Below are 16,475 nucleotides of genomic sequence, written 5' to 3' on the forward strand. Positions count from 1 at the left end.
ACTCAGGAGGACAATGGGAAATGGCAGGAGAAGTGGCAGTGGGAATCCTAGAACAGTGGAGAGAACACGGCTTTGGGAGCAGGCGAGCTGGGATTGCCAATTGCTACCTGTGACCTGGGGCCACTTCACCCCTTTGAGCTTCAGTTTCTTCACTAAAATAGGGTGATAACACCCTTGTGGTAAGGCTGCTGCAAGAATGAGACAAAATACACATCGACCGCTCAGCACACTGCAGGTGCACAAAGGTGGGGCAGCCATGGTGGTGGTGACAGTAAGAGGAATTATCGTGGGGGGAGTTTGAATTACAAATCACACTGAACAGAGGACAGAAGAAAGCAAACCCTCCGCAACTGTTTCCAAGGCCTTGATTATGTTCACATATGATGTGCATTTTCCCATTCCCTTTCCTGAAAGCAGTCTTTAAGGTCTAAGTTAACATGTTACCTCGGGCCCCAAGGACTGAACAGAAGGTTCTTAACCCCGCAGTGGGTACAGTCAATGTCCTTTCAACAGCCCCAGCTCAGGACCCCACGTACTAAACCCCTGCCTTTGGATTGGTTACTTACCCTCACGTTCACCACTACGTTCACTAGTAATGGGGTTTTTCACAGTCCTTTACATAGGCAAACATGATTGATTTCTGTAAGTGGAAGTAAATGCCTTTTTAATAAGCTTGCTTGAAATGCTGGCGGTAATGGCCCTGTTTTCAGAGCCTAGAAAACTCATCCTTTCATTTTTGCTCATCCTTTTATTTTTGTCTCCAGAAAACAGCACCAGAGCTCTGTCTCCTGATGGTTCTGCAGTGGCTGACTGTTACCAGAGAGGAGACGGAAGGAGAGAGGTGGAGACGTGCTTGCTCGTTTCGCAGAGGATGCTCTTCAGGAATGAGCTGGTTCAGGGGGGATGTCGTCTCCCCTCCCTGACCTTGAGCTCTGCCTTCATGAAGTGCTAGCAGATGTGGCCCTAATTCTGTAGAGATATAAGTCCCAGCGGATATAAGCTGGTTAGTTGGGAGATAAGTGGAACCCAGGGAGTCAGGACCAGAAAAAGGAGGCAAAGCAGATCACCAACCCAGAACAGAGGCCTTTGCAGCAAAGCTTTGGGAGAGATGAAGGAAGCCGAAGGAGGAAGTCCTCACAGCCTGAGAGCTGCACTTCCTCATTCATCAGGAGGGTGAGGAGAGGGACGGGGATTGGAACCCGGGTTTGGTGGTGCATCTCAGGGGAGTCAACAACTCCCAGGTGATAACGTCAGAAAGGCAGGGAGCTCTCAGACAGAAGGAAAACAGACACAGAGACGGGGTGGCCATCACACACAAAAATAGAGATAATTTACAAGCTTCATGTTGAAACTGTAAGGAGAGAGATGGAAGTTTCTTTCAGTGTATAGTGGAAGTAAAATATACAGAGCCCATGATGACAGACTGAAGATGGGTTACGTGTCATGATATGTTCTTTAGAGTGTTGGCTTTAGTGTTTTGTTTTGATGAATATAAAAATATTTGTGGGGCCTTTCATGGGTTTACTCACAAACTGAATCTTGTTTTTCATAAAGGGCTTAACCCTTAATTAGGAGTTTTCCTATCACAGGACATTCAAACCCCCCATGGCTGGGGATGGATGGACAACTGGACCCTCTATATTAGAAGACATGACAGTGCATATCTCAGGGCACAGCCATTGCTGAGAGTCCTCATTTCGGTAGAAGCCACTCTCCCTTCAGCTAGTGGAGTATGTTAATAATCAGTGGCCTCAACGCCCAACAGGTGTGGGAGGAGAACAGACCTTCACATTCTTTCAACTGGGGAAGATGAAAATTTTCAGAATTAAAAGTGGCTTCTGTCTTCTCTGGGAGAGTCTGGATATTATCTTCGAGGCAAACGCAGCTCTGTTTGAGATAATCTAATCACTGTGATAGGACCATTTGAGTCTCCACCTGTAAGGTTAAGCTCCACCGTTCTTGGGGAAGCTCTACAGATGAAGTAACCCAAATTCTGGTGCTTCAGGGTAAGAGCCAGGTGTTCTGTTTGGTGTTCTGTGTTCACAAATGAAGACTGGGTGTATCTTTAGCAGAACTATGTGCCTGTACAGCTAGAGAATTCCACCCCCCCACCCCAAGTCTGCATGTAGATTATCCCAGGTCTAAAAAGTAGTGCTTGTGCTTGGACAATGTGATGGTTAATTTTGTGGTCAACTTGGCTACGATCTGGTGTCCAGATATTTGGCCAAACAACAGGATGCAGCTTTTAGGTGTGATTAACATTTACATCAGCAGACTCCGTTCCTCCTGAGCGTGGATGGGCCTTGCCCAATCAGTTGAAGGCTTTAAGAAAAAAAAGACTGAGGTTCCCTGGGGAAGAAGGAATTCCAGACTTCACTGGGACTCGAACTGCAACATCAACTCTTCCCTGGGTCTCCAGCCTGCAGACTTGTCCTGCAGAATTTGAGTGCGCCAGCCTCCACCGTCTCATGAGTAAATTCCTTAAAACAAGCCAATCTCTCCTTGGTTTCCGTCTCTCTCTCTCTCTCCACACACATTTCCTATTGGTTCTATTTCTCTGAAGAACCTCGACTAATACAGATGGTGTAGCCGTGTGTTCTTGTCTGAGCACTGGCTCCAGCTCTTTGGGAGCAGAGGACAGACCGCTGTGGGATTTAATCTTGTCCTCATCTTGCATGTTAACGGAGGCTCTCATCCAGGTCCTGAATAGTGACTGCAATGATGAGAAAGACACTACGGGTGTTCAGTGAGCTGGGCCTGGACCTGCACAATAAAGAACTGCCTGTCTCAACAGGCCAAGGGTTAGGGTCCCCTTGAGAAACATTGCTTTTGAGGAAAGATCTGACAAGGAGCTGGTCACTGGGCGCAGCCCACCTGGACTAGTAACACATTTGTATCACTTAAGACTGAATAGCTCAGTTTGGGAAAACAGACTGCTATGAACTATTTGTCATGCTTAGGAGTCCAGACAGTGGCCTGGAGAGCGTGAACAGGAAAAGCAGCAACTGGGCCTGGGGTTCAAGGCAGGATGCTCCTTGGAGCGCCTGGGTAAGGGAATGCGGAGGCCTCTAAGAACAAGGCCCCAGGGCCACTGGGTCAGGGCCTGCCAAGAGCCCTGCTGCCAGGTGTAGTTTCTAGAAAAGCTGCTCTCCGGGGAGCATTTCCATGAGCCTCAAGCCCTTGGTAAAGTCCTGTAGAAGTCTTCCCGGCCTTGTCAGATGCAGTAACTGGGGAGCAGGGTCCCTGAGGCTGGAGCAGTGGCCACTGGCAATGCCACCATCAGATGGCAGTGGGCCCAGCAAATGGCAGCCCCTGCGGTTCAGAGGAAGAGGAGGCCGGGGGAGGAACCCCAGGCATGTGCTCCAGCGTTCAGGAGGCCCGTCCTTAGAGAGCCTCTTGGGAACAGACTAGGGGTTTGCTTTGAGACCAGTGGATGGATTTCCAGCAGTAAAGCCAGCAGGGACTCCGGCCATCATAATTTGGAAATGAAAAGGAAGCGTGGTGCTGTTTGGCTGTCCCAGGCTGCTGAGCCAGGGATCTGTGAGACTCCTGGGGAGAAGTCTCCTCTAATGCTGCCTCTCCTCCAGGAAGAGGACCGTGGTTTATCAGGGCAGGCGAGAGGCCGTGCAAACTGGAAAAGGGTGGCTTTTTCCCCAACACAGCCTGGCTGATCAGATTCCTAACTGATGCTGATCTGAGCTCACAAACTGCTGAAGAAATGAAATTTGGTTGAGTTTGTTCTTTTTCACCCTCCTTAAAAGTATCAAAAGCTAATATTTTGCAGACAGCACTATGCTGGCCACGCTGGCCTGGCCTCATGGGGTCCAAAACAAACACACCTGATCTAGATTTGGTCAGCATCAGGAGACCCAAGAAGCGGCCAAGGAATTAGGAGAGGAATCTGAGGATTGTACTTCGTCCTGAAAGGCCTCAACCTGAAGCAGCTCTGGCTTTGAGGGGTTGAGTGGGTGTGTGGCAGGGAGGGGGAGTGGGGATGTGGGGAGAAGCTTCTGAATCCATTCAGATTCATGTGAAAGGACTGTGATGCTGACCTGTCGCTGGAAACAGACCTGACTCCTTCTTTGTGGTGATGAATATTATCTTTACTCTCCATAGTCAAGGGTATGGGGGAAGAGTGACTATGTGTGACATGCAGTTTCTGCTGAGAACTTTCCTCTGGGCCTTAGGATGTTGTGTGCTGGAGACAACGTGCTTGAGGTAATGACTTTCTGTACCGCAGAATCACAGAAATCTGTTTTCCATGGACTACGTGTCAGCAGACTCGTGTCAACGATCCTCTGTGGTTGTTATTTTAGCAATGAGGGGGTGTTTAGTGGGACTGGTGGTTTTTACCTGGATCTTAGGAACTAACCGACTGTGCCAGTACAATGGATGAATGACGGGTGAGCTGCGATCCTGCATGTATGCAGGAAAGGAACAACTAAGTATCTGGACGGCAGGCAGAGCACCCCTGATTCCTAACTGTGACGTTACCAAGATTGACAGTGACTTCTAGGAAGCTGTCGAAGGGGCCCGAGGCCTTCCTACGGTTTTTCCACTCACTTTAATTCTCTCAGATCCAGCCTGCATAATCCCACTGCCAGTTTCCCTGCCTTCCCTTCACCATTTGAGTTATGATGGCTCCTGCCTTAGTGTGGTATCTTCCAGAAGCAGACCCTAGTACAAGTAGCTTAGTTGGGAACTAATCCCTGGACAAACTGATAAGAAAGTGGGAAGGTGAGACAGAGAGAGAAAGTAGCCAGTAAAAGAGGCAAGAGCAAGCCAGTTCCCCCTGTGGGCAAGTGCAGCTCAATCCCACCAGGGGCCTCTGGGGGACAATGCAGGACGCAGACTGCCGAGTTGTCCCTCTGGGGGCGAGGGGGGTGGATGTGTACACACTAACTTCTAACAGTCAAGGGCTGAGGCCTCTTGGCAGGGGGTGTTGGTTCCCTAGCACTAGCGCGCCCCACGTGCCTCTCTTGGGTGGTCAGGGAAGGCCCTCGGGCAGGCTGGAAGGTGCTAGCAGATGAGGTGTGCTCCTGCTCACACACGGTGTGCACCCGGGGTGTGGTGGGGCTCTGACAGCACCTACTCTAGACTTTACTTCCTGTTCCTCATCCTCCTTGTCTGAAAAAGACCACTACTGTCTACAAGTAACATAGCCTCTGACAAGCAGAGCTAACCCTCTGGTAGCCACGCCAGCAAGGAGAGAGGCAGAGGAAACCAAATATTCCAGCCGGTCCACTGATGGATTTCTTACAGGCTTGGCTAGTATTAGGGGGGCCAGGATTATTTTCTGGTCTAACAGCCCCTAGTTTTCTACTGCCCATATTTTAATGGAAAGCAGATTTCCCAGATGGGCTCACAATCCGCATGTTGAGGTGAGCTACTCTCTTTCCTACTCTCTTTCCTACTCTTCGGGGTGACACCTTGGAAATGAAGCTCTGACATCAGAAGCTCATTAGCTCTTCTTCCTGGAGACCAGCTTTCTCTGGGTGTGGTGGAAAGGCAGCAATATGTCGCTATGAGGCCTGGCTCCTGGTCCCCTCCACGCTGCCAGGCAACTCCCAAGACTGTGTCTGCATCTGGGACCAAGTAGTGGGAGGTCAGAGAAAAAGAGCAACGGGAAGTCTTCCCATGTGTTTGGTACCATGGTTCCTATGGGCAGAAGGCAGGTGTCACCTCCATCAGAGTTTTAGGCTTCTGTTTGGCTGTGGCTGCTACCAGAAGATTTTCTAGAGATGCCAGTTTGATGGCACCTTGAATTCTGGTCACCTTTCCTCCTTCTCCTTCCCTTCCTTGTGACCACTTACTTTTTGGAGTTCTCAGATAGCTGCTCCATGCATTCTGTCTGAGGTTTATAGTTTATAGGTATAGTTCAGTAGGGTGGACAGGGTGGAGTGTGGTTACCTTGTCCAGAACTGGAAACTCACACTATTTTGTTTTGAATTACAAGAATATACCCTTTCACTGGCCACCTGTCCAGTTAGGGCTTACAAATTGCATCCATAGTATTTTCCTTTCCCATCATATGGGCAGACTCATCTTCCTCCTTCACCCTGCTCATTAGCTGACTTTTTGCTGCATTTAATATGCTGTATTTAATTTCTTATCAAACCTCAGATATCTGTGCCTACTTGATCCTCAGACCCACCAATCAGCCCAATTCTCAAACACTGAATCTCTCCCTTATCTGCCTTTCTGGTCTTGTGTCTAGACCACTGTGGATTTGCCTCACATCAAATTCACATTACAGAAATTCTAACAGCCTGGACGTGAGTGATCTATGGCAATACTTACCATATTCATGTGATGTCTTTTATCATTCTAAATGATGTAATCTTAAGCCATTTTCTTTAAACTTGGGAACAAGACAGAAGCTGTTACTGTGATTAGCTAATAGTGATTCAGAGGCTCTAATGAATGCAATAAGACAAGAAAATAAAATACAAGTGTAAATACCAGAAAAAGATGTTTCTTTTGTGATAAATATGATTTCATTTCTAGAAAATGCAAGAAACTACAGCAAGAAAAAGCCCACTAAAATTGAAAAGAGAATTTGGTAAGATGACAGGGTACAAGAAAAATATGTTTTTTTAAATAGATTTTTTTTCTATCCCAGGAAATGGAACAATATTCCATCACTAAAGCAGCAAAAATTATAATACTCTTAGGAAGAAATCCTACTCCTAAGACTCTATTCCAAGGATTGGCAAACTGGGGCTGGCAAGCCAATCTGTCCTGCGGTCTGTTTTTGTATGGCTTTGGACTGTGAGCTAAGAATGGTTTTTACATTTTTATAGAGTTGTAAAAGAAGAAGAAGAAGAAGAAGAAGAAGAAGAAGAAGAAGAATATGCAACAGAGACCATATGAAGCCCAGAAAGCCTAAAATATTTTCTATCTGGTCCTTTACGGGAAAAGTTTCATTGAAGTAAAAGCAGCAGTATATAAGGATATACGTGCATGAGTATTTATCACAGCACATTTTACACAGCAGAAAAATGGAATAAAGTGAATATTTGTCAACTGGAAAATGACAGGAAAATGCTGTAATGCAACTGCTTTATAAAATATTACGCAGCCATTAGAAGGAATGAAATACAGTCACATCATTTGATCTGGAGGAATTTTACATATATATGAAATACATATGTTCATATACATATGAAATTTAGGATGCAGTGAAAAGTAGGATGCAGAGAAATGTACATAATATGATTTTTATCTCTTTTTTTGGTAAGACAAGCAACCCAATCCCTCATGTAAGTATATGAATTTAGTATAATTATATCAACAAGGAGGTAGAATTTGGAAAGGCTAAAGGGGCATGAACACTTCTGTTTGGCGATGCATAGGCCATAGAGGTTTCCGAGTGGGAGGAGAGAGGTTGACTGGAGCTGTGGCTTGAGGATATTAATCTTTAGAATGCAATCTTTACTACTTATTACCTGGAATTCCAATTTAAAGGTGGCCAACTTCCCACTGGGAGACTACTGCCAAATCTGCTGTTTCCCTCACCACCAGACCCTTCTATTCAATGCACTTCTCTCTTTTGGAATCAGTGTCCTTGGATTCTACTTTAGCAGTTGAACAACTTTTTGACTTTGGCAGCAGCTTGAGTCAACCCTGACTCTGACCTCCTCCCTCTGCAGTTCATTCTCTGCTCCCAGTAACAACAGCAGAGAAGAATTGTCATTATTGTCCCATTGAGGGCTGACTAGAGAGTCACCATCACACCTTAGTGGCTGTTGGGCCAGAGGTTTTCCCAGTTCAGCTCTGCCCCCTGTGGATATGGTAGCTGGCCTTCCAGGTTATCAGACCACCTTTTACATGTGACATCACCTCTGTAACGGGAGCTAATAAAGGTTTTGTTCCAGGTATCTCACTGAGGGTGATGTGAAACTAAACCTTTCATGATGCCTCTCCATGACATAGTTTTTCCTTTTTACAAGATACTTTTGCAGGAATACATTGTTTCACAACCTTCAAACACAGATTTGGCCTTGCTGTGGATTACGGGGTGCAGGCAAATAATAAATGTTATGTCTTTGTTGTCCCTTGTCTATTAAGTTTACTTGGCACGTTACCCACTTCTGTAGTCATTCCTTAATTATTTGGTTTTGTCTTCCAACCAAAGGGAGTACCCAAGGACCCTAGTACTTGCTAATGAATTGCTAGGTACTGCGACATTCCAATTATTTATTAGCAGGTTTTCTAGATTTTAGCACCATCTCAACATGTGTTAATAAGTTGTTTTGCAAAACACAATTAAGTTTTTAAAATATTCAGGCATCATTAAAGATGTCTTCAAAAAAGATTAAGTTAATAAAATCAGTTTTTACCTCTTTATAAAGCTTACGTTTTCAGCAATAAAATCACCAGACTTGTGGTCTGGTAAGAGGTTCAACCATCTGTACACAGGCAGGAGACATGTAGAGGTTAGTGGCCAAAGACCAAATAACCTGCCGTCATCATGTCTGGTTCTGACCCATATATGTTTCAGTGAGATCTGTACCGAAGACCAAGGTTTTATCTTGGACATCTTCTTTGGGGCAGTGTTACTTATGGTGAGACAGGGTTGATAATTCCCAACTGTGGACAACTTCAACAAAAGAAGAGCAGACAAATCAGTCTTCTCCAAGGCAATTTTTAAAAATTAGAGAGAAGCAACTGTTCCAAAAATCTTAAGAGAAAGTTATAACAAGTGACAGGCTGGAAGAAAACATCTGCCTCATTTTCCATAGAGAAAGGCCCACTATCCAGAAGATGCAAAGAGCTCCTACAAATCAAAAAGAGCAATTCAAACAACCAATGGTCAAAGGATCTGAGACACATGAAAAAGCACTCACTTCTACCAGCTGTCAGAGAAATGCAAATTAAGACAATAATGAAATGCCACTTCTTTGCTCTCCAACTGGCAAAACCAAAAATGACTGATATTATCACGTAGAAACAAGGATGCAGAGGAATGGGTACTGTCACACACTGATGGGAATATAAACCAATGAAACCCTTTCGGAAAGCAACTGGGAAGTCCTTATGAAAACTGAAAATACATATCCACTGCTGTTCTCCCCAGTTCTGTTTCCAGGCATCTATCTCAGATATGCTCATATTTGTGCACAAAAATGCATTCGTTGTGATAGGGAAAAACTGGAGAAAAAATGAAATGTCTGTTACAAGGGAGTAGTTAAATAGATCATGGTTTACTTATACTTAAAAACAGCCCCGTCAAAAATGGTGAGCAGTAGACCCTTACTCACTGTTAAGGGAGAAAAGCAAGGTGCAGAAGAACATGTACATTAGGGTCCTATTTATGCAACAGAACAAGGTATTTGTACATGTCTGCTGTCTGACTATCTATCTATCATCTTTCTACATACAAATGCACAGAAGGGGATGGAAGGACATGTACCAAATTGTTGGAAGTGGTTACTCCTCTGCGGAGGGGACATGGTTGGTTCCAGGGGAGAGGAAATCAAGGGGGAGCTCTTACATTTTGATATGTGTATCACTGTAGCATTTGAACATTCTGCAGCAACCTGCACCCACGAACCACTTGTGCAATTAAAAAGAAACAGAAATAATCCTCAAAAGAATCCATAACTCTTTAAACTCTAGAGAGACCCTAGGAAGGCAGGCTGGCCCTCCCTTAACTGACTTAGCCCTTCTCCAATACCCGCCAACCTCTCTGCCTCCTTCCTTTATTATTTTCCTGGGAGTAACGATGGGGAAAGGCTTCCTTCCCTGGCTCCTTTTCAGGCTTATCATCAACTTGAACTTAGAGAGGACATGTGACCTTCCTACAGCAAACAACCAGGGCCTAACGCCTCCTTCTTAGCTGGTTTGTGAATTTCCCTGGCATCTAAGGGCACTGAGCTTGGAGCCCAATAGAAACCAGGTTCCGGGTGTGGCTCTCCCCCTTACTAGCTGTATGTTTTGGGGGCATGTTTATTAGCCTTCCTAGACCTCAGCTTCTTTATCTATAATAAGAGGATAATAAATAGTGCTTCTATCAAAGTTAGCTATTGTTACTGTGGTGGGGACTTCACCTCTTTGACTCTTAGTGACCTACAGTCTGCGCTTAGACGCACAGAGTTTGGCTGGTCCAGAGCATCTCTGTTTACTCCCAGTCCTTTTGGGGCAGCACCAGCTCTAAGCAGACACTGATGCCAGACGTGGTGGAGTCCCCAGGGCCCTCCCTCTGGCTGCCCCACCCCTGGGCCCCCCTTCAGCTTTGCTCAAGCAGCCACCCAGGCTCCTGCTCTTACTGTTTTCTCCACACAAACTGCCTGGGCTGCGCTTTTGTTCAAGAGATGCCTGATTAGTGGTGCAGCCCAGGTGTGCTCGGCACCTTCTCTGCTTTTTAAATGTTGCCTAACAGCAGACATCTACCTGCTGGAAGGGGAGCACAGGGGCCTGGTGGCTGCACGTATGCCTCTGTGTGGTGTTTCACAGCCTCCTCTGAAGGCCTGGGCTTGAACTAGCACGTCTGCTGTGGAGCCGCGCGTGCATATTTTAGGCTTAAGTAAGCTGTGGTGCAGACTGTGCATTAAAGAGTGGGGCTGATCCTCGGGGTCATGTTATTACATGAAGCCCACACCAAACCACGGCCATCTCCGCTCTGAGCAGAACGGCCACTTGAGGGAGGGGAGATTCCCCACTTTTGCGTGTTCTGTTTTTGAAAGCGATCGGCAGTTTTCATCCAGGGACTCATCAGTGATTTCAAGGTGGTCGACAGGGGACACAGCAAACCCTCTGCTATTTTCAGCTCTTCCTTGTTCAGCATCCCTGACAAAGCCCCTCCGCCTATCTCTACCATTATCTCTACCATTATTCCCCTTTTCCATCAGTATAAGACAATGGAATACACTTTTCCTCCTTAGAAGTGAAAAACATGGCACCACCTGTCTTTCCCTGGCAAGTGAGCAAGGTGAGCCCCACTTGTGCTGCTTTAAAGACAGTCTCGAAGCAATATGCTGTACACCAGAAATTGACACATTGTAAGCTGACTATACTTCAATTAAAAAAAAATGTTGGGAGAAGCAGTGGCAGCAAAAACATGTATTTGGTAGATAAAAAATTGAATTTTTTAAAATAAAATTTTCAATTATAGAAAAAATAAAGACAGTCCCCTTCCCTTTAGAGAGTGCTGAGAAAGCCCTCAGCCCGCGGGGACCACCCACCTGCAGAGACGGGTGCCTGCCATCCCTACCCTTCAGCTTCCCGGTTTACATAACAGTTGGCACTTTTCTGCAGGGTTATTCTGATATCTAGATAACAGTATCTGCTGGTAAAGTTACTTTTGAAATACTTGTATGAAAATTATCGTGTCAAGAATGTACATTACTGCTACGATGAGATTAGAATGCATCGGCTGCCTTCTGAACATCTGAAATGACTCTCCTATGAGGAGAAGAAATTTTATTTTTAAGGCATTTCATTAAATGAAATAGGTGTTGGGGAAATTGGTTCTTTGAAAAAGATTCAACTCAGAGCCTCAGCTTATACCCCACTCCACAATAAATCCCAAATGAGTCGAGTGTGAAAAATAGAACAACAACAAAAAAAACTATAAGAAAACTCAGGAAAGCATTAAACAAATCCCAGGCAATGAACAACCCATCATCATTACTATTGCAATGACCCTTTCTAAGTACAAAAGCTATGGAGGAAGTCATAAAAGAAAAGATCAATGAATTTGACTAGATAAAAATAAATAAAACCCCTATATATCATAATGCACTTTATAAAGATGAGTCACTATTACTGTTGGTAAAACAAAGAAGCGAGGGCAAGGTGTGGCTTGGAGAACCTAGAAATAAAGGAGACCAAGTTCCCCTGTAAGAGTTACACCCGTGAGAAAGAACTGAGAGGATGCGGGGTGTCAATCACGGCGCCTGCTCTACCCGTCCTGTTTATACAAGACAAGCCTCCCTTGTCACACCCTCTGCTGCCCAGGTGGCCACTTTCTGAAACACAAGACCTCTCTTCCTCCCTGGCCACATCTGCCTGGAACAGAGACGTGTTTCTAATCCAGAGACAGCACATTCTTAAGCTGGCCAGCAGCTGTTGAACTGAAGGCCTAGAAAGGAGAAATTGGGCCAGTCAAGTTCTCTTTCTTATAATTCTGAGCTAAGAAACAAGCAAATAACTAGCTCATTAGCCTGGGGGACACAACGTTAAAGGATGCTTTCAGATGCTGGGGCCAGAGCAGACCAAAGCCATGAGGAAGAGGAGCGGGCGGTCAGCAGGGCCAGCAGGTCACATGCACAGAGGGAGTAGGAGGCACCAAAGGAGCCCCAGGGAGTGTGCTGGGCTCTGGAGCCCTGCTGGTTCCTGGGGGCCCCCAGGTTCTGGCTCTGGCTCCCCTTCCAGCACGGAGGGCTCTCAGATCATACTGCTATATCTTGGTGAGGTTCTTGTCATCACCACACATGCATCCTGAGCCTGAGCCAGCTCAACTGGATTTCTATTTCTGCAAATTAAGAGACCCAAACTAAAACTGATTATTCCTATGAACCAAAACAAAGTGACTTGGGGTTCATCCTTGAGAGGCGGGAGGGGGATATAGTTACAGTTTAGTAAGCAGAAGCCTAATAAATGGCATTCTGTCTTTTAGGGAGAAAAGGGTACGTGCACAGAAGAGTGGTGGTCTTGCTGCAGGGATACTTGCTCCTGTGGGTGTTGGACACCTGCTGGGGCTTCACCATGACCATGAAAACCCAGCTCTCAAAACTCTTCTCTGTTTTAATTCCCTTTGTGTTTGGGGGATGCCTACTCATTAACCTTCCAGTAGCTCATCTACTTTGTTCCCTGGCAGAAGAGGCCCTGGATTGCAGCAGTTTGATTTCCTGTCTATAAAAGAACATCCTCCATGGTAAATTAATAAACTGACCGTAGTTCATAGTGACTGGCAGGGGACAGCCTTCCTGAGTCCACCCAGCACAGGCCAGGTCCTGGACGTTTGTTCACTCACTAAGGTAAGACCACCTGGTCAGGACTCTTGGGAGGCAGCCGTCCATCTTTTTTTTTTGGCTGACATTCCCACCAAATCGTCGCTTCCTTCTTTATAGGTGACAATTATTAGTGTTACCTCTTGTCAGCTAATATCCTCCACAGCCCTCCAGCTTGCTCAATCATTTTCTGGTTGTTGTTAGATCTCCAGATGATGACAGCAAAGCATTCAATCAATTTTATGAAGACATCAGTTGTACGGGTTACGAGCTGTCACTCAGATAACTGCATGCCTGGGAATTTCAACGTTCTGAATTGTTACAGGAAGGACTGTAAGAAATCTGCTTTCTCTTGTCGTCTCCAGATACACTGAGTCGTCCCAGAAAGATGCCCGTCTGTCCTGCTCTTAACGATTCCCAGAATCTATATCCATTTAATTACCTTTTCTGACAAAATGTCTTTTTCACATGATCGACTATAGTTTCAATACAATTGAAAATTAGTTCTTCCTTTTTGAGTCTCTTTAAAGATGAATTACAGCTTATTGGTCCTTCTGTATAGGAGCAAGTCAGTTCTCATACAACTGTTTCTTTGACAGGCATCACTCATGTGCATTTGGTTAGCAGGGAGCTGACGTCAGTGTCATATAGCAGACTCACCTGTTTCACATAGGATTTTTTTTCCTAGTAAATTAAAGTTTTGTATCCCTAAGAAAAGGTCATTCAACACAAAATCAGCTGGCAGAGCTGGGCCTGGCAGGCTGTGGAGAGGCTCAGGACGGTACACAGTCCCCCTGTCCCCAACTGCCTTCTCCTGGTCTTGTGTGGCCAGTGCTCTTTCCTGGAAGAAAGCACTTCTTCCTTGTTGTGGGGCCCTTCCCATCGTGGTGTGTGTTGTTCACATCTCTATAACCAGCCCTCAGCGCTTCCTTAACTCTCTTCCATCATGATAGCCTCATTTTGGAAAAAAAAATGGATGTTTTACACAGGGTTTCCTTATGCATTAGGAATTTAACATGCCTTTTTATCTATATCATTATTTTTTATTAGGATTGTAATTGGCTTTGTTAGAGTACTAGTTATAAAATTGTATGGATTTTGAGAGGTCTTCCTAGTCTTTAATTTTCCTACAGTCCCTGCTATCTTTTTAGTATGCAATTTCGCATTTATTCTTTACAGCAGGAGCACCGGTACTTAAAAACAGTTTTTAAGTTCCTCATTCACAGCTTTCTTTTTTTCCAGAACAAATTATTCTAACCATTATGCTCTCTCACAGGAACTATTATCCATTCCTTTATAGATGTATCTTGATCTTGTTTCAAGCCACAGATCAATTTCTGAAAGGCATGTAGTGAATATAATTGTCTGCCCAGCATTTCTTCCTTTGGAGAAAGATACATCTTCAATTTCCTAAAAATCTTGTTCAGCTTACATGGAACAGATGGGCTAAAACATGCAGAGTGGGCACAGGATCCAAGACCAGTCACTTAGAGCGTGTCACTCCCCTGGATGCAGGGACTGCTTCAGGGAGGGGCATGTGACTTGAGCCAGGCTGGTCATTCTTCCCTCCAGGGACTTTTCCAATGTTGCTGGGAAAGACCCTGTTTCCTGGGATCATGAATCCACACGTAAACTTAGAGCTTTCAGAGGCACCTTCCCACTAAATGTGGAGAAGTTATCAGAGAACCTAGTCAGGGAGCACTGAGAGAGGGGAAGAGGGGGAAGGAGGGGGACTGGAGGAGGGAGACCGGAGGACGGGGAAGAGGGTGAATTTGAAGTCGCCTGTATTCCTTGGATTTCCTGGTTACATGAGACAATAAATGCCTTTCATGCTTACAGCCAAACATCCTGGCCAATACAAACAACACAAATTAACTGATTTGGGGGGGATAAGTGTAATTAAGCAAAATCAAACTAAATAATCTAATGCACAAGCAAAGCTTATTATTTCAAATAAATGTGGTGAATTACTTAATAAAGGAAGAGATCTGCCTGGTAACTTTACCACCACGACTTTAGCTGCTTTTCTCTGAGCCACCTCTCTTCCTGTAGAGAGGCAGAGTTACCAAGGACATGCAGCGCACACACGGGAATGCTGGGCAGAGTGAAAGGCAGAGGTCTTGACTTTTGCATTTTTTACTTTTGAGAACACAGCATTCTTTCACTTTATGGTAACATATTTTTATTTTGTGGTCCCTGATGATTTCTATGCCTGCCCTTAATCGGGCATTCTCTGACCGATTTACCGGTGCTGGTTTTGGTCCTTAAGCAGAAGTACTTCATTACACCCATTACTACTAAACCTCATCTGAGCTTCTGCTTTGAATTCTCGCATATTTTCTGAAGCATCAGTAAACCCACTCAGCTGGAACTGTATACAGCCTGAAAATACAACACTTCTATTCTGTTTTCCAAACCACTGAAAATGATAGTTGAAACCCGCGTGGGACGCTGAATCCTACCAGGGCTGCTGCAAGCCCATGGTGCACCTTTCTGCAAATTAGAAACAGGCGCCCCTCCCTCAGGCCAGGGCACAAGGAGTGAGAACCAGGGCAGGCTGGGTGTCAGACCCCACTCGCCCCCGCAACTGAGCCCTACTGTGCAAAGGTGACCTACCACGAGTTGTGTTACAAAGACCCTTTTCATCTTCTTGGGCTACGTGTGCATGAGCTAGGGTCTAGTCTGAGCCTTTTGTTGGGCACATCAGATAAAGGGAAAACTGAGTAACAGCCTAGAGAAATATTAAACTCAGAATAAAATTGCAGAGTCAGATAAACCTGAATTTATGGAGGCAGTATATTGTATTTAAAAGCCATGGAGTTGGACAGAAATGGATTTTGATTCCAACTTGGCCAGTTAGTAGGCAACCTCCTTGAAACTTCATTTTTTAAAAAATCTGCAAAATAACAATAATACTATATCTCATAGAATCTAGACTACATCAGTTGTAAGACTCATTCTCATTACAGAGATTTTTAAAATGCAAAAACATGGCCAAGTGGATGGTCAAATGTTTCCTGATTTCAGAGGTGTTGAGATTGTAAAGTTTATGTATGTTAAAATCTATGACATATGGCCACACACCTTTCGAGGTAACGGCTCTTCTCTGCGAAGGTTAAGTGACAGAATGTGTGTCAAGTTCTCAGCGCGGCACAGTCAGTGCTCAATGAAACTGGTGTGGGTGACAGCAGAGTAACAAACGGATATACTGATTCTAGTCTCCACAGCCTAGCAAGATGATCTGGGTGTGGTCTTTCCCTTATGCAGGGTAAGATACTAGAAGCCAACGTGCACGAGGTAGGTCTGGAAGTAAACCTCAGCAGAAGATTAAAGTACAGAAAAAGCACAAAACTGAAAAATGGCCCCATGTATTCTTCTGATAGAGACCCAGATCCGAGTCATGATTTTCTCAAATCCCAAATGTACGAGAGAAACATCTCTTAAAAGGGTACAGTTCAAATGGTGGGTTGTGGGGGGTGGGTGTGTCCTTCTTTGAATGTGGAGTAGGAGAAATAAGAC

At 45.1% G+C, this 16,475-nt stretch overlaps 1 protein-coding gene and 1 long non-coding RNA gene across 10 annotated transcripts in view; one reads left to right on the forward strand and one right to left on the reverse strand.

Moving 5' to 3' along the window:
* KIF6 (kinesin family member 6) overlaps positions 1–16,475 on the reverse strand; it is a 296,241-nt gene that overhangs the window by 50,221 nt on the left and 229,545 nt on the right. The window lies entirely within an intron of this gene.
* On the forward strand, positions 2,591–7,438 carry LOC116658269. The gene is made up of 3 exons (XR_004313571.1): positions 2,591–2,601; positions 6,732–6,738; positions 7,374–7,438. It is a non-coding gene; the product is annotated as an uncharacterized LOC116658269 (long non-coding RNA).

Source organism: Camelus ferus, chromosome 20, assembly GCF_009834535.1.
Source record: "Camelus ferus isolate YT-003-E chromosome 20, BCGSAC_Cfer_1.0, whole genome shotgun sequence".
NCBI lineage: Eukaryota > Metazoa > Chordata > Mammalia > Artiodactyla > Camelidae > Camelus > Camelus ferus.